This window comes from Rhineura floridana, chromosome 4 (assembly GCF_030035675.1).
Source record: "Rhineura floridana isolate rRhiFlo1 chromosome 4, rRhiFlo1.hap2, whole genome shotgun sequence".
NCBI classification, from domain to species: Eukaryota; Metazoa; Chordata; class Lepidosauria; order Squamata; family Rhineuridae; genus Rhineura; species Rhineura floridana.
The window spans coordinates 32,588,929-32,616,863 of NC_084483.1; the positions used below are offsets into that span (position 1 = coordinate 32,588,929).

A 27,935-nucleotide genomic window follows, 5' to 3' on the forward strand; every position below is an offset into this window, starting at 1 on the left:
ATATTTATAACTAAAGCCTAACATTCAAATTCATGTAAACATTAGTCAAAAGAGAACAAATAATAATAATAATAATTCATTTGGTTTATTAGCCACTTGCTACCCAAAGGTTTCCAAGTAACTTACAGCATAATTAAAAGCCAAGATAATATATCATCTATAAAACAAAAATAAAATAAAACAATAACTACCCCTATACAACCACAGAAGGTTTTTGCTTCACATTAATATAACATCATCATCTCAGGGGCGTCACTACCGGGGTGCGGTGGGTGCGGCCCACACCCGGGTGTCACCATGAGGGGGGTGACACCCACAGCCGCCCCTCCCCATGCCGTTGCCCGGCAAGGCTGCTCCAACTCCTCCTTGGAGGCGGGCGGGCGGGCGAAACCGGGAGCAGTGTCGGCGGGGCGAGGGAGGTGCGCCGGTGTTCCCAGGCCTTCTCCAGCTGGGTGCCCCTCCGGCGCACGCCCTCCCAGGGGCATGGACAGGGTGGCTGGCCTCGAGTGCACACGTGTGCGTGCACACGCAAGCCCAGCCACCTCGTCCATGCCCCTGGGAGGGTGCGCACTGGAGGTCTGCACTCCCGCTAGTGACACCGCTGCATCATGTCAATCTATCAAATGCCTGGGGGGAAAGATAAGTCTTTATCTAGCACCAAAAAGATGGCAATGAAGGTGCCGGTGAACCTCATTGATTATAAGATTACCCAGATATGGGAGTGAGTCAGATTAGGTGGAACTGGTCACCCTTGATTATCAACAACAATCTCTCCCCTCCAAACTACCTTAGTCGTTGAAGACTCACAAACAGGGCATAGTTCTGAGAGTTAGCAATTATGCTAAATAATAAGTCCATCCTAGGTAGGCCTTTGCTCTCTCAGATAGCTAAATAACCACTCGGTGTCACAGCACAGGTGCACTAAATCCTAAGCTGCTGCTTGCCACAACAATAACATAGATAGGACTTGTGTATCTCAGTATCATTATCAGGTATTTTTGGAAACCAATTCAAGCAGGTCTGTTGCACTAACCATGTTTACTCATATGTAAGTGTCACTGTAGTCAATGGGGATTACTCCCTACAAGTATTTAGGAACACAGCTTTACAGCACAATCCAAACTCTGTATCACTGCAGCTCTGTGGAGAGGTGGAGCCACCAGTGCATCTGCGGTCCTGCTGTTCTTGGTGGCTGTCGTGGAAGGCTAAAGGGAGGAAGGGGCAGGATGATCAAGTCCAGATTGGGCCCAATGCCATCACAAATGGCTGTGAGACTGGCTTGGGGTCCATCTGATCCAGGGCTAGCTCAGACCTGTTCTCTCCCTGTCCTCAGAACATCCTTCCTATTTGAGGATTTTCCCCTGCAATTGGCCAAAGGGAAAGACTGACATTGATGAAGTGATGCTTTCATTACTCTGGCAGCTGGCGGGAAGCCAACAAAGCCAAGCAGAGGGACCCCTCTACTGAATCCAACACCACCACCCCATCCAGCGCAAGGGGGCTTTGGATTGCTCTCTTGGGGTCTATATTACTCAGCAGTTACAACTAGGAACAATAACAGGGGTGTCCTAATCACAGAAGAAGAAAGATCTCTTCAGTTACAAACACATAAAAATAATAGACAGCATGATAATCCAGTCAAACAATTCTCAGTCTCAAATGGATTCAGAAATATAAGATTTTATACCTAAAATGGAGACAGTTTGGCTAATGTAAAACAAAAGATATCTGTGTCTAATACACCAAGAATACATTTCTGTACTTTATCACAAACTGATCCCTCAGAGGACCGTGCATAAATTTCTATAGCTCAAGTAGGCTAAAGACGTTTGGGTTGGGCATACAATTAAAAAGGTGTGGAATATGTTCTGACCGGTATGGAGGGAAAGAGCTTGACAAGCGGAACTGCAAGTCAAACTGCTGTGAAACTTTGCCAGATCTTTCAGCATATATCTAACAGTGTTTTGAATTTCTGCCTCACCTTTAAGCAAAGCTCAGCACGTTAAGCGCTTAACTGTGAAAACAGAACTTGCTCAATAATTCTCCCTCAAGAATAAATCTTAAAGCCATTTTTAATTAACATCTCCTTTGACTTTTGTTTGGGAGACAATACGGTGAATGTCAGTGAGTGCTTATGAAGATTAAATGGACTGAGACTGGAGTACATGCAAGGATATCCCACTTCTTGCTGCAAGCAATGTTATTAAGAATAAGCCATGGCGGAGGACTTCCGGGAAGGGTGACTTAGCCTGTGCCTGCTTTTGAGACGGGCTCCTGCCTCAAAAGAAGCTTATTCAGATATATCAGTCAGATTTTTTCTTTTTTTTGACTGATTAAACTTCTCCCGGGTAGGGAGAAACGAAGAGATTAACCTGAAAGCCTATTTTTGTTGGGACGACCAGATCTCATTAATTTATGGGACGAGGTCCAGCCGACGAAGGTGGGACGGATTTTTAACAACAAGCTCTATCTGGAAAAGCGAACGTTCATCTTATCTTCTAAGAGAGAACGCACTAACAGGCAAGCACCCTTCTTTCTATATTTTTCTTTTACTTGACTTAAATTGTTGCTGTTTAAAAGAGATTTGCCAGATTGATCGGTTTTTGACATCTCACTGGGGAGCCATAACTTCTCTCTGCTACTCACTAATTAATAGCTTATCTCTGTTTTTGTTGCAAAAAGCTGTCCTGGATTTGCATTCTAAAGATATACACAGAAGAGGGATTTCTATTCCAGATTTTTATTTTGAAGAATATTATATTGTCTGAGACTACTCTCTTTTTGGTCTATTTTATTTTGACGAATCTGTTTTCTGACGACCGCCATTAATTGTTTCGATCCTGGGAACTGCATTTTGTTTACTTAAGCATGGAGAGATAAGGCTGTCTGCTCTGTTTATACTGTGATGTCACCAAGTTTGGAGTATTAACCCAATTGTTGCTGAAATAAGAAGTGGTTTTCCTATATATTTTTTTTAAAATGGCAATTAAGAAAGTGGCTGAGAAGCTGGAAATAACTATGTTTCAGAAAATAATGGATGAGATTGAGATAACGAAACAAAACCTGCGACAGGGTTGTAAGGAGCTGAAAATTGAATTGAGTAAAATGAAGCAGGAGATTAAAGATATAGGGGTCCCTGTGAGAGAGGTGACCCTGGAAGGGGTCCCTGTGAGAGAGGAGACCCCGGAGATTGGAACAAACGTGGAACAGGAAAAAGATTTGGAGTCTATGGACTTTAGAAACAAAATTTATTGTTTGGAGACACAGGAGATTAAAGACATAGGGGTCCTTGTGAGAGAGGATACCCTGGAGACTGGAACAGGGGTCCCTGTGAGAGAGGAGACCCTGGAGACTGGAACAGGGGTCCCTGTGAGAGAGGAGATCCCGGAGATTGGAACAAACGTGGAACAGGAACAAGATTTGGAGTCTATGGACTTTAGAAATAAAATCTATTGTTTGGAACTCAATGTTATCTCTGAAGAAATTAATGAAGATTCTAGAGATAAAGTTATCAATGGCATGGATAATCTTCTGGACTGGAATGATGTGATGGAGCCCAATATAGAGAAAATCTATGGAATTAACTGCAGCCATGTGACAATGGAAAAACTTTCAAGAGATGACCCAGTGTATTTTGAAAAAAAGAACAGAGATATGATTTTACAGCAGTATTTCAGCAACCTATTCAGAATGGATGGCAAGAAAATATTTGGGATAGAGGTAATTCCCATCAGACTCTTACTATATGACTATGGCTTTGACAGCAAGATTATTATGGAATACTGATAATGGAAGATTGGATACTGAAATTATTGGACTTAACAAGACTACTGAAGATGGAAGATGGAAAATGGAACTAATAGGGATAATAGAACAATGGCTACTGAAATTACTGAACCTAACAGATTCTGATGTGATGGATTAATTGAAATGTTTATTTTGACTATGGTTATGACAATAAGATTATCATAATTAGTAATGAGATGGATTAATCGATATGCTTATCTGGAAAAAAAAATTGATAGATATATTTCTTAAAGAATTGAAACCTCTCTTTGACTTTTTGTGGAAAGAATAAAGTAATGTTTATGAGATTTGATGATTAAGTAAGATAACTACTGGAGGAAAGTGATTTTATAATATGACTTAAGAGACAGGATTGTTATATATTATAGACTTATAACTGATTTGATCTTTGACAAATGGGAAGTCAATATTTTACTCTTTATTTTTTATTTTTGTTTTTTTTTTTCTTTTTTTCTTTTTGTTTAACTATTTTTGATTTTGTTTTTTGTCTTTGAATGTTTTATGATTTTGTCTTGTATGTTTTATGAAAATCTGAATAAAAATTATTGAAAAAAAAAAAAAAGAATAAGCCATGGCACAAACTATTTCTGAGATATGCCAAATTACTTACATTAGATGGAAAGAGGCTTTGTGTTGTTGTTTGTTAAAAAAGTCTTAATCTGTTCTTTCCCCCACACCCATACTTCCATAATTTTCAGAGCACACTTAAGCAGGAAGTTATGGGGGCTCTACATGTGAAATCTCTGGTTTGTATGAGAGCAGTAGCCCTATAGCCCCCATATTAGTATTAGTTCTCTAATTGTGCCTCCATGTTACCTCTGTCTGTCCATAAGAAAAGCATTGAGGAACCACTTCTTATATCCCACCCAGCTCTCAGTCAAGTTATGTGAGCTCCTTTGAGCCCTACAGGGTGTCCCTTACATTCAGATGCATTACATGAAGTGATAATACCCTATATTTAAAAAGAAATGCAGCACAGTAAGGGGCCCTTAGAATACACCATGAAATCAATACTTTTCTCTCTCTTCAAAACTTGTCCATTTATTACTAACCTTTCTAATGCATCATCCCTCCAACAAGCTCAGGGCACATTTTATCCTAACAAACAGAACACTGTGAGGTGTGTTCAGCTCAGAGATAACGGCTCACCCAAATTAGTTAATGAGCTTCATGGTCAAATAGGGATTTAAGTCTACACTACAGACACTGAGAGATATCCAATGTTCGGTCATACTCAGATTAGACCCATTAAAATAAAAGGACTTAAGTTAGTCCATTGATGGATCTACTGTACTTGGATATCACCTTCTTTTACTACACTACTGCAAGGACAGGAAACCTTTAGCCCTCTGGATGTTATTGGAATACAGCTCTCATAATCCTTGGCCATTGGCCATGCTGGCTGAAGTTGATGGGAGCTGGAGTCCAACAACACCTGGAAGGCCACAGATTCCTCACCCCTGCTATATAGATTCATTATTTTTACCCATTGAACTTGGGAACTGTAATTCCAAAAGGGGACTAGGGCAGTGAATTCTTAGCACATTCACTAAATCTTCATTTCTAGGATTCTTTTGAGGAGCTGGCCTAAGTTTGTAGTGTAGGATTAGCTATTTATTTTCATTTCTTCCCATATATGTTTCTCCTCCTCTCCAATTTATCCTCACAACAACCCTGTGAGATAGGTTAAGCTTAGAGGCAGTGACTGGCTCAAAGTCCCCCAGTGAGGTTCATGGCTGAGTGGGGATTTGAACCCTGGTCTCCCAGGGCATAGTCTAACACTCTAGCCACTGTGCCATGTTGACTCTCTTTAAATATGCCCTCTTTAAGATGCCCTTTAAGGTAAGATGCAGCGACCATCATAACGGACACCCACTATTCCAACAAAAAGTATTTTAGTTGCCAACAGGGTGAGAGGTTAGTAGTTGATTGCATATCTTGGTTAAAGAGCCATAAGCAGAAAACAAATTAACTAAGCCTAGGAAATGTCCAGTGTAGCCAAACTTTGTTCTAAAGTTTACTAGCAACCTTGCTCTTGTCCCAAAGTATTAGCAGACATTTACCACTTAAAATATGTACTACATATTTTAGAAAACTGTCTGTCTATTCTCTGTGTTTGGACACCTCTTAAGATACTGTAACTAAAGTTTGCATGATGGTTACTGAGATCAAAGAGCTGGTGATTGTTTGGATACAATTCAATGCCATTTTGAATCAAGATGGCAGACAGAACCTTCAAAATTGCACCAATTTTAAACCAAATTTTGCCTGATGGTTCCTGAGATCAAAAAGAATGTTTTTGTTGTGTCTGGATACATTTGGGTGCCATTTTGGATCAAAATGGTGGAATGAACCTTTCAAAACTGCACTGATTTTAACTACGATTTCAAAACTTCACTGGTGTTTGGGTTTCTTAGGATTCCAAAGCAATGCTAGGTACAAGGCTGCTAGCTAACTATAAAGGGAAAACACATACAAAATAGGAAAGCAGGAACAAAAAAAGTGATTAGTGAGAAAAATCTGTTCAAACTCAATGAAGATGGACCAATAAAAGTGTAAAAGGTATCAGCACAAAATCTGATTGCCATGTGATGGTTGGATAGATTAACTATCACAAAGCAATATTAAAACATAATGATTTTTTAGATGCAGGAACTTTGAGGAAAGTGTTTTAAATTTTTCCTGTTCCATCCAAGCGTAAGCAGATCTAAAGGCCTTGACCTCCTTCATTTTCTTTTATGACTGGTATAAAACTCTGGAGTGTGTGAGCAATTAGGTCTGTATAGGGGGAAAAGATTCTAAAAATTGTGGGAGGACAGGTTCTCTTAAGGACAAGCATTCACAGTGATATAAAAAGGCAATTTGCTGATTGAGCTGGAAACTATGTTTTCAACCAGATATGACAAAGAAGCTGAGCTAAATTGTAACTCTAATGCTGATCTTCAGACATTTCCACTCTCTCTCCCCCATGGAAACCTCTTGTAAATTATAGTAAATCACAGTCTCTGATTATGTATATTATTTATATAAGGCAGCAGTGAGGAACTTTCAGCCTATGGGTCTAATAAAGCCTGGCAGCGCATTCCAACTTGGCCCACAAAGCCATTTACCTAAAGCCATGCCAACCTGCCCCACATCTGACGTAGATGAAGTCAGCTGTGGGGCAGGTAAACACCTGGCTGCAAAGGAACAATCAGGAGCCTTTCAATGTGATTGCAATTGTTCCTTGGCATGCAGGGCTTGTAACTGGTACCTGAGTTGGGAGTGGGAGGGACTGCATAGTGGTGGTTCCGCTCCTACTTGGCAGGTTGGCTCCAGAAGGTGGTGCTTGGGGAACATTGCTCGGCACCCTGGACAATCCAGTATGGGGTTCCACAGGGGTCAGTTCTGTCCCCCATGCTGTTCAACATCTACATGAAACCGTTGGGTTCGGTCATCCAGAGCTTTGGAGTGCGTTGCCATCAGTACACTGATGACATGCAGCTCTATTTCTCCTTTTCATCTTCTTCAGGTGAGGCTGTCAATGTGCTGAACTGGTGCCTGGCTGCAACAATGGACTGGGTGAGGGTTAATAAACTGAGGCTCAATCCAGACAAGACTGAGATGCTGCTAGTGGGTGGTTCTTCTGACCGGATGGTGGATGTCCAACCTGTCCTGGATGGGGTTGCACTCCCCCTGAAGGAGCAGGTTCATAGCTTGGGGGTTCTCCTAGAACCATCTCTGTCACTTGAGGCTCAGGTAGCGTCGGTGGCATGGAGTGCCTTCTACCAACTCCGGTTGGTGGCCCAGCTATGCCCCTATCTGGACAGGGATAACCTGGCTTCAGTTGTCCATGCTCTGGTAACCTCCAAGTTAGATTACTGCAATGCACTCTACGTGGGGCTACCTTTGAAGACAGTTCAGCAACTGCAGCTTGTGCAAAATGCAGCGGCCAGATTGGTAACAGGGACCAGACGGTCCAAACATATAAAACCGATTCTGGCCTGCTTGCATTGGCTGCCTGTATGTTTCTGAGCTTGATTCAAGGTGCTGGTTTTAACCTATAAAGCCTTACACAGCTTGGGACCACAATACCTGATGGAACGCCTCTCCCGATATGAACCCACCTGTACACTACGCTCAACATCCAAGGCCCTCCTCTGGGTGCCTACTCGGAGGGAAGCTGGGAGGGTGGCAACAAGAGAGAGTGCCTTCTCAGTGGTGGTCCCCAAATTATGGAATGATTTCCCTGTTGAGGGGCACCTGGTGCCATCACTGTTATCTTTTCGGCACCAGGTCAAGACTTTCCTCTTCTCCTAGGCATTTCAGCATGTGTTTTTTTTAATTGTTTTAAATTTTTTAAATTGTGTTTTAAATTGTTTTTAAAAGATGTGTTTTAAATTTGTATATTTGTTTTTAATGCTTTTAGTTACTGTAAACTGCCCAGAGAGCTTCGGCTATGGGGCGGTATACAAATACAATAAATAAATAAATAAAAATAAATTCTCAATTTTGTGCCAAATGAATGCCCTGCTGGGACTGGTTCCACTTGGGAGCCCCCAGTCCCTGCCAAAAGGTTGTGTCTTCAAGCCCTGATTGGCTACACTGATTGGGAGCTGATTCAGTTGGCAATGATTTCAAGTCCCGCTTGGACTGGCTGGGATCTTCCTTTGCAGTGCCGGCTGAACTCAAGCTACACTGTAAAGGAAAATGGGTTACTTGATGTCATGGTTCCACTGTTCATTCCAGGAGGTGCAACAGCTACGGACGAGGGAGCTCCACCACTGACTGCTTTTATGGGGTAATTTTTTATATAAATTCCCCTTGCCGGAGGCTACAACATATTGGAAATACGGGGCAGCCTCCCCCCTCTTTATGCCGTCTCCCTCGTACCTTACCAGGATGCAGCTTGGTGCTTTCGTCTGCGCCGGGCTACTGCCGCCGCCGCCGCCGTCGCGCCGGGCTGGAGCTGGAGCTGGGCTGGGGCTGTGGCCTTTCGGCGGGTCTGATGCCGCGGCCTGTCCCTGGGAGCACCATGCTGTTGCGATGATCTTTCGGTGAATGCTGAGGGCGGGGGAGCGCCCCTGCAGCCGCCACTATCTTACCATCTGACCTCTGTCTGCTTGCCCTTAATATTGGCAGTGTTTACATCTTAATGCCTTTGTTTTTGGCTTCTGAAGAGAACTTCCCTGTTAGTCGCGACTTTAAGGGGTTTGTTTGCTACGCCCCACCCCCTGCTGAATGTACTGGATGTTGGATGCTGAGATCAAGAGGGGGTGTTGTTTTTCGGTCTTGCATATGGACTATCACCCACACCGGTCTTTGTGCAAGGGTGGGAAGACTCACATCACGAGTTTCCATCTGAAGGCGCACATTTTGGACTATACAGATGAGAAGCCTTATTGTAACTGAATTAGTTTTTATGTTATTGTTTAGCTTTCTTGCTTAGTGTTTGGTGTTTTTGATGTTTTATATGTTTTTTGCTTTGTACGTCGCTCAGAGTGGCTGGGTAGCCAGCCACATGAGCGACTAAGAAATCGAATAAATAAATAAATGGTGTCATCAGGTGATTGACAGGTAGGCAGCTCCACCCACCTCTCAAAGTGGCCTGCTGAGAGAGCTCAGGCTTCATCCCACTGGGCCATCCCCACCCTTGGTGTGAGGACTTATGTTTGAAGATTTGTGGATTGCTTATATGCTTTCCTGAAGCTGTGATCTGGACCCTATCATTTAGAGAAGTGGTTACCAAACCTTTTTCCCCATGGACCACTTAAAAATGGCTGAATCTCTTGGTAGATCACCTAATGATTTTTTTTTTGCCTGTTGTAGTAGTAGTTGTAATGTGCTATGCTAGATGCTGTACGTTTTTTAATTGTCCTTTTACAGAAAAGTTGTGGACCACCTGAATTAAGCTTGTGGACCACCGGTGGTCCGTGGACCACAATTTTGAGAACCCCTGATATTTAAACTATTTATATCCCATATGTTCACTTTTGTTCAAACCATTCAAGATGGTTTAACATCTGATACACCTAAAATCCATTGTAAAATAACATCAGCAAAGAAAACCCAAGCAAGCAATCACGAAAAAGTCCTAGAAAATGAAGCCACTTTAACTCGGTACCTAAAAATCAACCACTATTGGGAAACTCTCGTATCCAGGAGTTGTTTTCCAACTTAAAGCTACCAGCACTGATGCCTCTTTTAAGTATGCAGGTGTAGTAGATGTATACATGTATTCCTGTGATAACTGCAGTACACATAACTAGCACATGCAACACCAGCAGTAGTATAAATAAACTGTGCACGTGGATAGAGGAATTTTAGTGTGTGTTTTTTGGGCCTTCACATATGTAGCTTCTCCCCTTTACTGCTGAGTTCTACCCCTTTAATGCTGGGCCATGCTCCCAGATACAACTCACATATCAGACAAAACTAGCTGTCACCACTTGGGTCTTAAGCCTTGGGATGCTGGAGACCTATCAATTCTAATTGTAAACAGTATGTCTATTTGCCATCTAGAAAACAGAGCACACTTTCCCAGAGTAGCATGGTTGCCACTGGCCCTTTCTAGAATAATATGCCACACTGGTTTTGTTTGAGTGGTAGAATCACATGAGACAAACAGAACATGTGGCAGGTTCCTCTGGGAGTACTATTAATCCATAGTAAGGTCTGTTGATATGGAAACTTCCTGTTTGACCCAGCTAACCCACATGATTCCATACATTATAGGTGTATTGTGGATGCAGGTGTGAAAAAGTGGCAACTGAACCACATCAGTAGCATATATATGGAGCCTTCATATGATGCTGAATTGTTATTCATTCATACAATGGTTCGTTAACATATTTCAAGCATAGTCTTGACCTTTCAACCCAGAATAAATCCCTATTGATGTCTTTAAATTAGGCTTTAAATTCTGCCTTATCATGGAGTGTTGGAGGCCTGGCTGAGAAAGGAGTTAATCACCTTCATTGGAAGGAAGTTGGCACTGCTGAAATCAATAGCAAATTACAATTTACAGTTTAATTAACAGAACTATGCTACTTTATACTAACTGGTATGATTGAAAAGAAAACCAAGCTATCCCCATGCATTCTCTTTAAAGAAACTATTCTGCTCAATAAGACATGTTAAATTCTACTTATTGGACATACTCAGGGGAAAAAATCATATACAAAAAAATGCATTTTTAAAATAAAATAGAGAAAAATATTTTCAAGTAGTATCAGTGATCCTCCCAACCTAGCATTGTGAATTTTTCAGACAATGAAGAACAATCCCTTTCTAAATTATTTTGCAACAATCCTTTTCACTGATAAAAAATCTCCACAGAGATCCCTTACCTATGATCAGTGGTTAATGCAGCGCTGCCCACAATAAGCATATGAGATTAGGGTAGCCCACTGACCAGAGGGGGAAAAAAAGACTTGGCCAGATTTTGTTTGTCTGCATGAAAAAAAAACCCCAGTATTTTTTTTTATTTAGCTATAAACTTTAGGTCACAGATGGGAAACCTTTTTTTTCCCCAGGTGAGAGATGAATTCCCTCAAAGGCAATCTCTCAGGGGCTCATCCTGGTGGTGAGATGAAACAGAGCCAATAGGGAATAAACAACCCCTTCTCTCTCTCTTTTTCTGCCACCCCGTTCCCTCTCTGTCTCTCTCTTTCTGCCACTCCACCCCCACCCCCACCCCCCCATGTTCATATGAAATTTGGGCAAGTCCTCCTAGACACCTTGCTAGCTCTTTTCCTTTTGGTTTATCGGAGGTTAATTCAGATATCTTACAGAAGCAGGCCTTCAGTTTGTATGCAGATATCTGACCAGTTAGGCACTCTTGTTACACTCTGGCTTCCTTCTTTCCGTGTGTGTGTGTGTGTGTGTGTGTGTACGCACGCACACATGTGTGCAGTTTTCCTTGCTCTGCTGCCTTTTTCATTATTCACTAATAGGTGAAAACCTTTGCGGTTTAAGAACATACCTATAGCCAACAGATATTTCTATTAAACTTTAAAAAACAGGGAAATTGGGCAGCTGTAATGAATGCACGAGGGGAGCAGGAGACCCGACCTCCTCTCTGAGATACTGTACTGCCCTACAAATTTGTCACAATGCAAACACAATTTGGGTTGGTCTTTCACAGTCCAATTCACTTCCTGTGTAGCTTGGAAGAATTTGGTAACATGTGCCTCTGAGCATATGGTGAGTGGAGGGGACAGGAAGGGGAGCAGGGTGGTGAGGAGGAAGGGGATGGCAGAGGAGGGAGAGGGGGAGGGCAGAGGAGGGAGAGGGGGAGGGCAGAGGAGGGAGAGGGGGAGGGCAGAGGAGGGAGAGGGGGAGGGCAGGTTTGATCATTTGCCTGCGTGTTGAGTTCAATGGGCTTTACTCCTATGCAATCATGCTTAGGATAGGTGAATCTGATCAGGAAAGGGAGGTCAGGAGGGGGAGGAGATTGGGTACATGGGCACTGGGCAGATGGAAAGCCCCTTTCCTTGCAGGAAAAAATGTTTACAGTATCATTCTTTCGGGGGGTTTCCCCACATTTTTATTCTACAGGAGACAGATGTAGTCTCCCATCCAAGTTTATACCTGATTAGCCAAGCCAAACAGCTGTTAGTCCAGTTTTTAGAACTCTGACAGTTGGTTCTGACTATGCATGCCCTGAGCTATTATAGACTCCAATGTTAATTTTCTTAAATTGATTAAAAATCAGCCATGTATTTTTTACATGTTTAAACTGTGGAAAATGAAGCTCAGAGTGAGGGGCAATGTCAGTAAAAGGATTACAGGTACTCCATGAACATGTCTTTTTTGTTAATTTCAACAAATTATGAGACCACTGACAGAAGAAAGTCCAACAGGATTCTGGATTTCTTTACTCCTGTTTTAAACTTTAAACTGTGGATTCTCTCTTAATGTTTTGTGTATCACCATGAAAACGTAGAGGGTTGTTAAGCAAGCATTTCTGAGTTCAGGACTAAAGGTTTTGTAAGATTTTCCTTTAAAATGAGTTTATGTGAAGCAGCTGAATGGCATGGGGCATTTTCAATTTAACATGGTGGAATGCAAAAAACCCCATGCTGAGTATCATATACTGATGGGGCTGTATAATACTTGTATTATTGTTTTACCCTGTATCTTGGTACTTTATTGTACACTGCATTGGGGGCTTTGCAGAAAAGCAGTTTAGAAATGTAAAAATAACTCACTAAATAAAATTCATTTCTTTCATCTCAATATTGTCTGTGGAAGTCAAACAGCTATTCACACAAAATTGCAAGAAAACCTTTCTGACCACATCAGAGGATGCCTGACTATAAGGTAAATCCAAGTGGTAGATCTGGAGTGTAATGAAGTGCAACAGATAGTACATTCCAAATCTGCTCCACAGAGCAGTTACCAGTAGGTTCTTCTGTGCAAAACCTATTGAAAGGAGCTATCTGGATGAAAGGCAGAGAACAAAAACAAGTATGCACATATAGATCTAACATACTAACTTTAACTGTGTAAAAACTTGAAAGGGCTGTAGCTCAGTGATAGTGGATCTGACGGTCCCAGGTTCAATCCCCCAGATCTCCAGGAAGACCTGGTGGAGCCCTGCTCCTTACTGGAATCAGGTGTCCATTTCATCACAACGACTTTCTCTAGTCACTCCCTTTCCATGCTGGCTCACCACTGGGCAAAACACCCAGACTTGTTATCTCAGTGTTTGTTCAGAAGGTTTGGGTTGAACAACTTCTTCAGCATTGAGTTTCCCTTCTCTCCCTTCCGTTTCATCTCATCCTGGGTCTTGCCGTTCAGCAAACATTAACACTCTGAGCCTTCCCGGTTTGCTGCCTCCTTCTTTTACACCATTCCAAGTCATTCTGTTTCAGCTCAGGTGATGGCTGCCCTTCAGGCAGCTGCAAATCACTCAGAGAAGCCTCTTCAACTGCTTCTTTCTCTCCTCCTCCCACTTCCTGCTCACCTGATTTTTATATGGGGAAGAACCACAAGTGGTCTGCTATGGAGATCAGCTGCCTCTGTATCCATCTCCTCACATACACCACTGCAACCCCCAGCACCTCTCTCTCAATCCATTCTTGAGAGTTGGGGGACCCTCTAGAGCAGTGCGGAAGGTGACATGTAAGGGGCCTCAGGGAAATCCACGAATATTTCTGCTCCTCCTGTTAGGGGTGGCATCAACTGGATCAAAAGCCTTTCCACAAGAGCCAAGGCACCAAGTGGATTATATGCTGAGTATCCAAAGGATGTGACAATGATTTGAGCAGTGCATGCTCAACTGGTAGCCTAGCCATCATATTCCTTTAAGTAAGAAAATGTTACATATATATTAGGAATCTTCCATCAGGAGAGAGAAAGAGGAAATTGTTTTTAGTAAATTGCTTTCATAGCATCATATCTGCTAGAAACCTGATTGTGTGATAAATGACAGTTGGATGGAATTGCTTAGTCACTCACTATTTTAAAAGTACCATCGTTATACACAGTAGGGCCTTAGACTAATATTTCAGGCAGACTCTTTTTTTCTTGTCTCCAAATAAAAATGAAACTCCATGAACCTCAATATAGAGTCACAGTTGGGGAAAAAAACATTTTCAGGCAATATGAACAGCTTCATCCCTGAAATCGAGTGACAGTATGTCAGAACCAGGGTATTTCAGATTCATCGGAGCAGGGAAGTGAAAACACACATATCCAGACAAAGTTTTAAAAGTACAAGATTTTTATGTGTGAATGCTTTAGCACATTCAAGTAACGAAGCATTAAGAAGCAGAAACTATCTCCAGGATCTATAACTGTGACCTCCAAGAGCATCTGTCATGGACCACCGTGTTCAGATCTTGTAAGTTCCAGTCTGTGGCTGCCTTTATGGAATCAATCCATCTCTTGTTTGGCCTTCCTCTTTTTCTACTCCCTTCTGTTTTTCCCAGCATTATTGTCTTTTCTAGTGAATCATATCTTCTCATTATGTGTCCAAAGTATGATAACCTCAGTTTCATCATTTTAGCTTCTAGTGATAGTTCTGGTTTAATTTGTTCTAACACCCAATTATTTGTCTTTTTCGCAGTCCATGGTATGCGCAAAGCTCTCCTCCAGCACCACATTTCAAATGAGTTGATTTTTCTCTTATCCACTTTTTTCACTGTCCAACTTTCACATCCATACATAGAGATCGGGAATACCATGGTCTGAATGATCCTGACTTTAGTGTTCAATGATACATCTTTGCATTTGAGGACCTTTTCTGGTTCTCTCATAGCTGCTCTCCCCCGTCCTAGCCTTCTTCTGATTTTTTGACTCTTGTCTGCATTTTGGTTAATGACTGTACCGAAGTATTGATAATCCTTGACAAGTTCAATGTCCACATTGTCAACTTTAAAGTTACATAAATCTTCTGTTGTCATTACTTTAGTATTTTTGACGTTCAGCTGTAGTCCTGCTTTTGTGCTTTCCTCTTTAACTTTCATCAGCATTCGTTTCAAATCATTTCTGGTTTCTGCTACATATATGTATGTGTGTATTGGATTGCAGCCTAAATTAAGTGATCTGCCTGCCACTGCAGAATTCACTTATTTTATTTTGCAAGTTTGGATAACATTTGATCAAACTGCCTTCTTTCTTGCTATCTGTTTGGAAAATCATTATTAAGAATGTTTCTGCATTGACAGGATATGTTAGAGCAAGGAATTAACAAATGTAGAGTCTGCCTTGAGTATTTCATGTTAGAATGGGTAGTTGTTAGCATTAGCCGGCCAGACACCATACTGTATGAACCTTGGACAATAAATCTTATATCCACTGTGGACCTCAAGAATACGCTTATAGCCCAATCCCACTCAGAACTAAGATCCACTGGTTTCAATGGGATTTACTCCCAAGTGCTCCCAGCCTCCTTTTGTGTAATGCAAAATGGTCTGTTAAGCTCAGCACAGAAATCAAGGCTGAATTTTCAATATATATATATATATTTATAATCCTGCCTTTCCATCAAGTACCTCAGCATATACACTTCTGTCCCCAAATGCTGAGGTGCTGGCCCAGATGAGCGTACAAGTAGATATGGCCAGAATCAAGAAGACACTTGAGGTAATATGCCCCTAAGGGCAGCAATCTTAGCAGATACCTGAAAGTCTTGGATAAAAAAGTAGGAAGGGCCAGAGCTCAGTGGAAGTGGAGTAGGAAGCTCCTAGGTTCAATCCCAGGCATCACCAAATAGGTCTGGGAGAGACCCCCGGTCTGAAACCCTAGAGAAATGGTGCCACTCCATGTGGGCAATACTGAGCTAGATGGAGCCAACATAAGGGAGTTTCCTATGTTCCTAAGAATGAGGAGAATAGATTTGGTGAGTGGAAATGGCAAGATGGACTGTGGTATGTGCAAATGACTCCTCTGCCAGGATAAACGTCCACTTCCTCTTCCCCGTGATCTGTGGGTCTCTCCCCCGAGGGAAGAGCAGTGTGTGGTTCCGTTTTTCTCTTCCCTCACAGACTAACCACACAATCCTAACGGTGTCTACTCAGACGTAAGTCCTGTTGAAGGGGTGTTAGGATTGCAGCTTCATAAAGCATTTGGGTTTTTTTGGTAAGAATAAACAAGATGGCTAGGCAAAGGGGATTGTGATTGACATTTGTGAAGCTGGGATGGATAAAGTGAGCAGGGAGAAGCTTTTCTCCAGTCATCACAGTACAACTGGGGAAGAGGTGAGGTGACCCAATGTATAATGCCTGGTAGGCCACAGGAGGACATGACAAAAATCTCTATATAAATAAATGAAATGATTGGCAGAATCAAAATTATTAGTTCAGGACAGAGGAAGACCTTCTTTGGATGATATGTATTGTGTGGAATACACTGCCAGAAGTAAAAAATGGTGATGGCTATTAGCTTATATGCCTTTAAAGGGGGATTATACCGGCCCATGGCTATCAGTGGCTGCTAGTTATTTTGACTGTGTACTACCTCCAGGTTCAGAGGCATCAGGCTTCTCAATATTGGTTGCTGAGAGGCAGAAATTGGAGAGGGCTATTGCTTTCATGCCCTTTTTTAAAATTTAATTTAATTTTGGCTCCCCAGAAGCATCCCAGGATGCTGGTCTAGATGGACCTTTGGCTGGATTCTCACTTTACACAATGGGAAGAAAAGAGGATCAATGCCATACATCCATGATGCTTCACACACCTTGGTGTGTTGTGATATTGAAGGGAGGTTTTCAGTGTTTCTTTTAAAAACAAAATTCCATTCAGAATATAATGTTAGAAAACAATTATATGTGTGTGTGGAAAGATTCCGGGGCAGGTCAATCACCAAAGCTATCTGTGGACAGGGCGAGAGGTGCTGGGCTCTCTCTCTCTCTCTCTCTCTCTCTCTCTCTCTCCTTTTGTTTTTTTAAACCTCCCTTTGACTCCAGTGGAGGGAAATTACTATGCCAGTCCCAGGGCTAATATAGTTTTTGGGCCATTCTCACTGGTGTGTGTCATGGTCTGTGGTGATGTCCACCACCAAGAGAAGGTGAATCCCCAAGCAAAGTGAGAGAACAATAACCTCGGGTTTCTAGAACAGATAGATCATGATAGCATGGTAAATCCAAGCCCTAGGTGCTCATTCCAGATTACAGTTAGCAGGCCTGCAACTGAATCACAAATACAAGTTATCCCACCAGCGTCTTGGGAGCAACTGGCAGAACTTTATAGTCTGGTTTAGGTAGTCATGATAGAAGACCGTCCCAAGTGCTCCATCTATTCAGTAAAAGGGTCAATCTCTTATTCTGCAGCTGCTGGCTTTTTCTAGGCTGTAGGGTTTCAAGGAGAGCCAGTCTGGTGTAGTGGTTAGAGTGTTGGACTACGACCTGGGAGACCAGGATTTGAATCCCCACACAGCCATGAAGCTCACTGGGTGATCTTGGGCCAGTCACTGCCTCTCAGCTTCAGAGGAAGGCGATGGTAAACCCCCTCTGAATACCGCTTACCATGAAAACCCTATTCATAGGGTTGCCATAAGTCGGAATCAACTTGAAGGCAGTCCATTTTCATTTTCAGAGTTTCAAGGTGTGGGGATTGCTTTACGTAAAGTTCCTCAGGGCTCTCCTGATCCTCTGAGAAGTCTGTTGTCCAGTCATTGGAGTTTAGTGGCAGCACTGCCTTTTCAGGATTAGGGGGTGTGATGCAGGCTGTGGTGCCAATGCATTCACATCAGAACTATCAGGAAATGGATCCATTTCCTGTTGTAGAAGATGTCTGCATCTGAGGATTCCAGGGCCATGACAATGTGGCAAGGGAATGAAGTGACTTGGGATCCTGCAATCCACAATCTCCCCCAGCATGCTCCGAAATTACTCATTTACCATCACCACTGCAAAAACACTGCCAGTGGGATATCATCTTTGAAAATTTCTGCAAGCATACCAGAGGGCCACTGGTGACATGAATGCCATCCCGCTGGTGAATGTCCTCCTCCAGTGATGGAGAAGCCTTCCAACACACCTCAGCTGGCCTTTGTGACAAAACTAGAACACTTCAAAATAATTTTGATGAGGGGTCTTGCAGCATCTGGTTGGTGAGTTTGCATGTGTCCAGGCTATGCTCTCTGATGCACTTGATCTTATAGCCTATTTATTTATTTATTTATTTCGCCCCTGTAGAACTGGAACCTAAGAATATGACTTTTGTACATAAGGATTTGTTTTTTTACAAAATGTTTCAGATCAGTGAAAGGGACTTCAATGTTCCTAAATGGGTATTTTAAAAAATGCATGGAGATACATTACAAATGAGAATGGCTTCACTATGATCAAACTGAAGGTGTCAGTGTATTCAAGTAACTCTTTGCACAGTGTGTATTAGAAATATTTTATACACCCAACTGTAGATGTACTTACAATTCTCATTTTATCTGCATGGCTTGGCATAGGCTACTTTCTCAACAGTCTAATGCCAAAAGACAACCTGATGGCATTACATTATGTAATAAAAGAGAGCCCGGTGATAAAACTCTCTGTAAAGAATTTTATCTGTACTAGCTATTAGGTTTATTTTATAAAAACTGCAAACCTTTCATTCCCTGCCTTCCTTGTCAGCAAATGTTTAAAAGAGAAACATATAATGCTTTTCTGGATCTACTGCATAAAAGCAGGGAAGTGAGAATGAGCCAATTTAAACTTACAAGCACTCTCCATTAATCTCTAAAATGCCCATTTTCACATCCTTTATTTTACAATTACTAGTGTGCAACATTAATTCTTGCTCTTAGCTACTCATTCAAATGCTACGTCCAGTTTGCTGTCTCATAATAAACTGATTTAAGGCCATATCCAGTACTTGAGATCCACCAGGTGCAATAGGATTCAGTGGAAGCCACACTACACCAGGGAAACTTGAGATATGCCCCTGCCCAAAAAATATGCTGGTGGAGCTGGCAGAACACCCCAGATATGCTCGTGGAATACTCTGTTGGCAGAATGGCAAAATGGGACAGTCTCATGGATGACAAGAGGAGAAGGGTACACTTACACCATATCCTATTCTCTGTTAACCTACAGCATGTCCCCATCGACAACAGAACTTGTAAAGAAGGGTATCGCTAACACACGTATACTTTTTCACTGGAAATCATATTTTACACTTGGCATGCTGCTTTTACAATACATTTTACAATACATTTCTGTTATGACACGTACGCACAATTGAACTGTCAGAGGTAGAACTTAAGAGACATAATATAGGTAAACAGAAAATGCACATAACAAAAGTAATCCACCAGAATAAACATTATCTCTTCTCCTGCAATTAAAAATGTAGTCTTGCACAGCATATAGTGAAACTATGGAATTTGCTATCGCAAGAAGCAGTGATGGGTACCAACTTGGATGGTTTTAAAAGAGGATTAGACAAATTCATGGAGGATAAAGCTATCAGCAGCATCGAGCAATGATGGATATGTTCTACTTCCACTGTCAAAGACAGTCTGCTTCATATCAGTTGCTGGGGATACAAGTGAGGAGAGTGCTGCTCGTACACTCAGGTCCTGCTTGTGGGCTTCCCTTTAGGGCATCTGATTGGCTGCTGCAAGAACAGGATGCTGGACTAGATGGGCCACTGGTTGGATCCAGCAGGCTCTTCCTATGTTCTTGTATGTATTGCAATAAAGTTACTTGTGGGGCCTTACAGGAGAGCCAACGTGGTGCCCTCCAGTTGTGGTCGATGGGCGAAATAATACGCAGACAACAGCAGCTATGGTTGAATAAAGGGCCACTTTATTAAATTACAAACAAAAACTTTTAAAAGCGACCTGCAGAGGTGAAACCTAAGTGCGGGAACTAACTATAGGCAAGCAGCTTGCCCTACAGCTCTCGGGCGACCAGCCCTTGCTGGGGCTAAGGGCAAGCCCCTTCTGCTTACCCCCTGCCCCGGCCACACCTTGTAGGTGAGTAGGGAGGCCTTCCCACATCACTAACCCCCCGGGGCCGTAGAACCCTCGGGTGGATGAGGTAAGTTGGCCCCAAAAGCAGCCCATATCCTGTCCTCGGGCCATAAAACCCTGAGAGACAGGCCTCCGGAACCACCAATCACCTCCAAAGGTGCCTAAGGGGGCCACCTAGCTGTCGTTACCTATTTCCCCTCCCGCACTTTACCGCCACAAAAAGGGGACAAATCTCTATTTAGTCCCCTTTTCCCCACTGCATAGAACTTCCAGCAGACTCCTCTGCAGGTCTTGTAAAAATATGTTGTTCCCTGTGTCTGACAGGTGAACGCCATCGGCCCTATAAAGTTCAACCCTAGAATGCTGTATGAGCGGATGTGGAATGGGTAACCCACCATCCCCAAGAAGAGCCAACCGAATCTGTCGGTTGACCCTCTTACGTGCCCAGTCTATCCTCCTAGGTTTCCAAACTCCACGCCATTCCCTGCGTGGCAGTATGTCTGACCAAAGCCAACACTGCCTTATAACTCGCATGTTGCTACATGCCTGAACAGTAAGGGCCCTGCCCTTGAGTAAACCCAGGTCATTACCACCCAGGTGAATGACCAAAATGTGCGGAACCTCACGCACTAACTCTTGCCGGAACAGGGTGGGCAGGAGCCCATCCCAGCACATCCCTCGCCGGCCAAGCCATTGCACGGTAGCCCGCTGGCTGAGCCCCAGCTGTGTGCCCATCCGAGATGATGCGGCCCTGTGGCCCGCCCAGAAAATCATGCTATGGCCACAGATAAGGATGTGCATCCGCTCCGTCCCCATCCAGCAACCTGCCAAAACAAGGCAACACTATTAGGCTTCCGTGTTACCAAGCCTGCTCATGGGGCGGACATAACTCCTATAGGCTCCAAAAGTCCACCTTCCAACAGCCTGCAGCCTGGCCTGTGGGAAACCCAGTTCAGCTGCTGTGGAAGCAGCTCCAATTCTAAAAGAGTGTGTCCCAAAACCTGATAGGTCTACTCCCAGTCCGCATAGGGCCTTCTTAGTAAGTGCCCAGAATTGATATTTAGTGAGAGGCTCGCCATTCTTGTGAACAAATAAATATCTACTCCTCTCTCCTCTAGTTGTTATAAAGGTTTGCAGGGCCAGCACCGGGCAAATATGTGGCAAGGGGGAGGGATCTAAAATAATGGTCCGTCCCTTACCCTTCTGGTCAGTTTTGGACCTACGTAACGTAAGGTAAGCGCTGCCCACTTTCATGCTGATATCTGTAATTAAGAGGGCGCGCTGTGACTGGTCCAACTTAGACCCATCCACTACTTCTCCAATTCGAAATGCCCCAAAAAATAATGTAAGAGACACTGCTCGAAATAGATGTATCTCGTGGTTGGAAGAGCATACCACTGACCAGTGGCTCATAAGCTTCGTTAAAAGTTCTGGAGACATAGGACGGCGGTGATCAGGAGCAGCCGGGTGCTCCTAGCCCACCCAGCTAACGTGCGCCGGACCCTAAAATCCGTGCAATGGTCCTGAAAACCCTGTGCCTTAGCTAGAAAGGAAAGTCCTGCTATCTTACCTTGTAAGGCTCGGACAGACAGGCCCTGCAGCCTGCCATCCACAAGAAATTCCAGCAGATGACCGGAATGGGCCACTGGGGCATGTATCCCTTGCTGGCCCAAAAGTCCTCAATTGCCCTACCTGCTCTTTGATAGCTGGTGAGCGTGCTGGGGGCAATGGATAGGCTTATGGCCCTCTCCGACTCCGCTCTCCAATCTCCCAAATTGCCGGGGGCACGGCATCCGGCTGAGCCCTGGCCATCGGCGCCAGCTGGCAGAAACAGTCCATCTGGTTCCGTGACAGAGCATCAGCAACACTGTTGTCAATGCCAGGAACATGCCGTGCCCGAAAAAGAACATTAAAACGCAGGCACTGGAGAACAAAAGCCCAGACTAGTCCCATAACCCTGGTGTTCCTGGATGTAAGTGAATTGATGACATAGACTGTGGCCTCATTGACGCACCAAAAATGGACAGTAGAGTTCTGAAGCCTCTCTGCCCATAAACGCACTGCCAGTACAATGGGAAAGAATTCAAGGAAGGTCAGGTCCTTGTCCAGTCCTTCCTGAATCCAATCCTGAGGCCATTGTCCATTACACCAGGAAGACCCGAATATTACTCCAAATCCTTAAGACCCTGAAGCATCAGAACAAACTTGCATCTCTGCTTCCAGGAGCCACTCCTGTCTCCAAAAGGAGACCCCATTGTAGTCCTGCAAAAATGAGGACCACACGGCGAGGTCGGCTCGTAGGGCTGCAGTAACCCTGAATCTATGTCGAGGTTGAGAAAGCCCTCCATAGCATCATAGATGCGCCGCAAAAATGCTCACCCTGGTGCAACGACCCTGCAGGCAAAGTTCAGGTGTCCTGCCAGCTCCTGGAGCGTGAGAAGAAAGACTTTCTTGGCCCCAGTTACCTCCCAGATCTTAATGCGCAAAGTAGTGATCTTATCCCTAGGCAGCCGGCAGCACATGGCCACTGCATCAATTTCGATACCTAGAAATGTCAGGACCTGGGTGGGGCCTTCTGTCTTCTCCAAAGCCAGAGGTACACCCAAATCTTCTGCTAGCTCACTAAATTGGGACATTAAATGTTGGCATTCATTCATGTTTGCCCTACCCGCAAACAGAAAGTGATCCAGATAATGTACAACTGTGTGCAAGCCCCCCCATCTCCTGACAGCCCACTCCAGGAAAGAGCTGAAGCACTCAAAAACAGCGCAAGAAATTGAGCACCCCATGGGCAGGGCCCTATCCATATAGAATTGCCCCGAAAAGGAGAAGCCCAGTAGCTCAAACTCTGCTGGGTGAACTGGCAGGTGTTACGAAGGGACTTTGAACTTCCTCATTGTATACCGCAATATTTTTCTCCTTGTTCCTTCTCTTAATAAAACCACTCTTTATTTTACTTTCAGTGTATGTGTCATTGGGTTAAGGGTAAATTTATACATGCTCTGTGGGTGACGTGCGGGTAACTCCAGCAAAAGATCCTTCTGCTCTCTTTTGGGGAATTTGGATTTCTAGTGAGCTCTGCTCATGAGGAAGTTCAAGGTCCCTTCGTAACACAGGAGATGAAAGGCAGACTTGATATCACACTTACCCATGAAAGCCCCTTTACCACAGGAACGCACCATGCGCACTGCAGTGTCCAGGGATGTGTAATGGACAGAACACAAATTATCCGGAATAAAGTCATTAACTGACATCCCCTGTGGGTAGGACAAATGATGAATGAGCCTAAATTCCCCAACTGTCTTCTTGGGAACAATGCCCAAAGGAGACACCCTAAGGTTAGGGATAGAGGGAGACTGGAATGGGCCGAGAACTCGCCCAGCCTGCACTTCTTTATCTATTTTCTGCTGCACTAAGCCCTCATTTCCTACTGTGGATCTAAGATTGCGAGACCTAAATGCTAGATGTAGGCCGGTATAGGGAATCTGGAAGCCTAAAGAAAAACCATCTAACAAAAAATGTGTGATCCCCTGGTTGGGATAACTGTCCAGCAGGTGTTTTAACACGTCCAGTTTAACTGGGGAGGGGCCCTTTTCCTTGATTACCTCCCGCAGGGGGCTGCTTCCGGCCTCCTTGATAGTCCCTACCCCCTCCCCTAAATGGCCTGCCCCGGGGGCAGGTTGAACATGAGTGTGCTCCCCCGCATATAGAGCATTTGTGCTGAAAACGGCACGGGTTGTAGGTGCAGGATCCATGGGAATTAAATTCCCAGCAGAAAAGCCACTGTTGAACCCCCTGCCCCGCATTGCTGCGGGGCAGGTTAGCAGCTGACTGCCTGCTGAGGATGTGTCCACTATCCGCCCTGTCTCCAGTCAAGGCACGGGCTGCCGTCATGAACTGTACCCACAGCTCAGGTTCCTTTTTATCCCAGGGGAGTGTCTTATCGAAGGCCACCCGCATACAGAAGGCCTCGTCATAAGACAGCCAAGCCAGTCCGGAAAACTCAATATAGGCCCGGTATACAATGTCCAGATACTTAATCAGGAGGGGGCCCATTAGTGGCAGCTTTTCCATCACCACTCCTGCATAAATGAGGTAAGCTGGCAACCAATTGTTCCATGTTCGCTCCACCTTCTTACGTCTGGGCTGTTCAGGCTCCACCTTGCTATCCTTGTCCCTCTCTCTCTTGGGTTGTTTCCTGTAAAGCAGTGTAAACAGGTCCACATATTCACCCCGCCAAATCCTCTCTTTGGTTGCTGGGAGCATGTGGAAACCCAAGGAACAGGATGTTGCACCAAAAGGAATAGCCCCCGCAGAAATTGAACCTAGCGGGTCCATAGTCGCTGCAGAAGCCGAGCTGGCAGCCTGCAGGTCCAGAACAGGAGTGGGAGGCTGCACAGCCCCCATACTGGAGGGGGCAGCCACAGCTGATGTTTCACCTCCAGTGTGCTGCCAAACTTGGTGGCAAGCCCCATGTAAAGGAGTTGGCTGTCCGCCTATGGTATCAGCCATCCCTTGCCTGACCTGTGCTATAGCGCTAACAGGGGTATGATGCTGACCAGCTTGCCCCGAGGCCCACTGCCCCCACCCCTGTGTTGACCCACCCATTCCTTGCGCCGGTGTAGGTGACTCACCTGTCCCAATCCCCGGCCGAGGAGCGTCACGAGGCTGGCTGTTGTCATCATGGGACTGTGGGACACCAGATGATTGTGACGTGGCAGCAGCTGGTTCTGATGGCACTGGGGGGGCGATTGCTTCCGGCCCTGTCATGGAAGCTTGACTGGGCCCAGCCTCCAGCGCATCTAATCAGGCCAAGATCAATGCAGTGATGTTAGCTTGATTACCTGCTGGCTGATTAACTGAGCGTTTGCCCTGCCCCATGACCCTGCTGGACCTAGGCCTGACTGTAGGAACTGGTGCAGTTCCTGTCGTCAAAGGCACCCCCGCTACCATGGCTGGCTGAACATTGCTTTGTTCGGGTAAGCCTACCCGCTGCTTCTCAAGCATGTCCAACCGTGCCATAATAGCTGCCCAAGGTGACACCTCATCATCATCTGACGACACAGCTACTGGGAGGGTGTGCTTGGGCGGTGGCTTGTTAGCCCTCCCCTTCCCTTTTGGGCCACCAATGCCTTTTCAGGATGGCATTGTATAAGCAATCCCACCCACTATGTCGCAATTGAAAGACTGGACTTAGTGTGGCAAGCATGCTCCCTTCAAGCCAAGCCCACGTAGTGTAGTGATTATGCAACTAGTGGGGGGGGGGAGGCAAGCAGGCAGCCTATAAGGTTTAACCCTATACACAGGCCACCTGCTGCAGTCCGTTAGGCAGCACCCACAACCACCAACAGCCTGGGCGCTTGCCCTGCTGCCGCCTCGTGCTGCCTCTATGCAGCCGATGTCAATGTGCAGGGCTTCTCTGCCGCTGGGAGAATGGCCTCTAAGGCCGTGGCACTGCCTCCGCTTGATCAGGCAGCCACGGGGGGGTGTCAAAAGCCGCGGCCCGGCCTCTACGGCCACTACCCGGCTCAGCCCAGCTTCTTCCACTGCCGCTATCAGCTGGATCGGGCCTCGCCAGGCCCCAACGCAATCAGGAGTCAGCGCCTAAAATGGCGCTGACCATGCGGCCGAGCAAATGGCCACCGCCGAAAGTCCCACGCCGCTCGTCTTGGCTCTGTCTCCTTCCTGCTGTCGCGAGTCAAGAGGAAGACGGAGGGGGGGGTGCGGGCTTAAATAATCATTTCAGTATGACGCGCAACGTTGCCCTTTCTGAAGATGGCTTCTGCGGCTTCGTCCACGGCCGCAATTTACGCTGCCACTCCCCAGCTTCGCTCAGGTAAGCGGAGCTGCATATGTTGTAGGACTACAATTTCCATCATCCCTGATAATTGATTATGTTGTCTGAGACTGATGGGAGTTGTAGTTGAACATCATCTGGAAGGCATTATGTTGATGCCCCAATTAGATTAACACAACTCCCTTCCCACCTACCCACTTGTTTCAAAAATGTCCAGAACAGTATGTCTCCTAAATTCTATGTCTGACAGCGCATTCCTTTCACAGGTAAAAATTAATCTGCAATCCTTTATACTTATTCATTTAACTCAATGAGGCTTAATTTGGAGTAGACATATATAGGAATGGACTCCACCAGAATACATTTCAGAGGCTATATTTTATTAATGTTATACCAACGACAACTACTAACTGCTGCTTATGTATATATATTGTCTCAGCCTAAGCTACCTCACAGGGTTGTTGCAAAGATAAATGGGGGGGAGGGAATGGCAATGGTCATGGCATTCACAAATCAAAAGTAAATCTGGGAAGGGGGCACACACAAGTAATAAGATGTCTGACAGATAGAATGTTAACAGGTGAAGCTTTCCCTATAATTGCTGCCCTGGGCTCCTGCTGGGAGGAAGGGTGGGATATAAATCAAATAATAAATAAATAAATGTATTTATGGATGTATGTAATATACTTTCATAGTAGGAAAGGCTTCCCCCATTTAATTTCTACCTGCTCCACAGCTGTTAAATGCACAAGAGCCTGTTCTCCTGCTGCAATGGCAACCCTAAACCATGGAAAGAATTCAAGTTAAAAAAAATAACTACCACAGAATTTGGGCATTTTTTTAAAAAAGAACATTGCAACTGTATGAAATATGACATTCTCAGGCAAAAAGAAGTTATGTGTCGGTAGACATAAAACACACACACAAAGCCTTCACAAACAACAACAAAAATACTGTAAGCATGAACATTTTCACATTTTATATTTTTACTCATAATTATTTTTGCATATTTAGTGCCTTGGGCCAGTCCCTAACTCTCAGCCTAACCTACCTCACATGGCTGTTGTGAAGATAAATAAGACAGAATTAAAATTGCTGCAAAAGAAGACTAAGGCTACAATCTAATACATGTCTATTCAGAAGCTCTCTTGGGTTCAATGGGACTTACTCCCAGGTAAGTGTGTACTCCAATACACACTTACCTGGGAGTAAGTCCCATTAAGCCCAATGGAACTTACTTCTGAGTAGACATGTATTGGATTGCAGGTTAGTCCTTGTATTATAGACATCAAATTTTACTTGCCTTAACCAGATTGATGCATCTTTGTACTTTGTACTTCCCGCAAATTAGTATAGCTTCAAGGCTTCAACCAGTCCCCATCTTGCCTAATTGTTATTATCCTATACCCAATTTGATTTACCAGGGAGTAAGCTCCATTAAACATAAAGAGACTTATTTCTGAGTAATATATATTGTATGGTAAGTTAACTATACAATGATTTTTGACATTTGCCACGGGGAGGGGGATTTTTTGATTTGCACAAAAGAACTTCCAGGGAATACCTTCCTCAGATGACGAAGATGCATCCTGTCTCTTAGGAAGAAAGGAAGGGCAGGAAAGAAAACTGGAAGCAGCAGCCCTTTAGGACCTTGGCTGCTTGCTGCTGCAACTTCTGCCTGCCCCTCGCTCACCCTGAAGCCACGGCTGTGAGGAACCTTTTGGCTCTGCTCCTTGCTCTCTCAGCAGCCCTGCTACTTCTGGGCAGGTAGCTAGCAGTGGTGGTCTCTCGTCTCTCTGCTGATAAGAGAGGGGAGGTGGGGAAGGAGGCAGAGGCCACCACTCAGAGCTTTGTGCACCAAACCATGTGTATACACCCCCCCACTCTCTCTCAGCCAGAAAGCATAGTCTCTCTCACTCAACCACCTGCT

The 27,935-nt window shown here is 44.4% G+C and overlaps 1 long non-coding RNA gene across 1 annotated transcript in view; it reads right to left on the minus strand.

Moving 5' to 3' along the window:
* Positions 1 to 27,643, minus strand: part of LOC133384302 (uncharacterized) — a 66,979-nt gene extending 39,336 nt beyond the window's left edge. Inside the window, exon 1 of the long non-coding RNA XR_009762492.1 lies at positions 27,570 to 27,643. This is a non-coding gene — a long non-coding RNA (uncharacterized LOC133384302). The remainder of the gene's footprint in view (positions 1 to 27,569) is intronic.
* Positions 27,644 to 27,935: the final 292 nt, after the last annotated feature.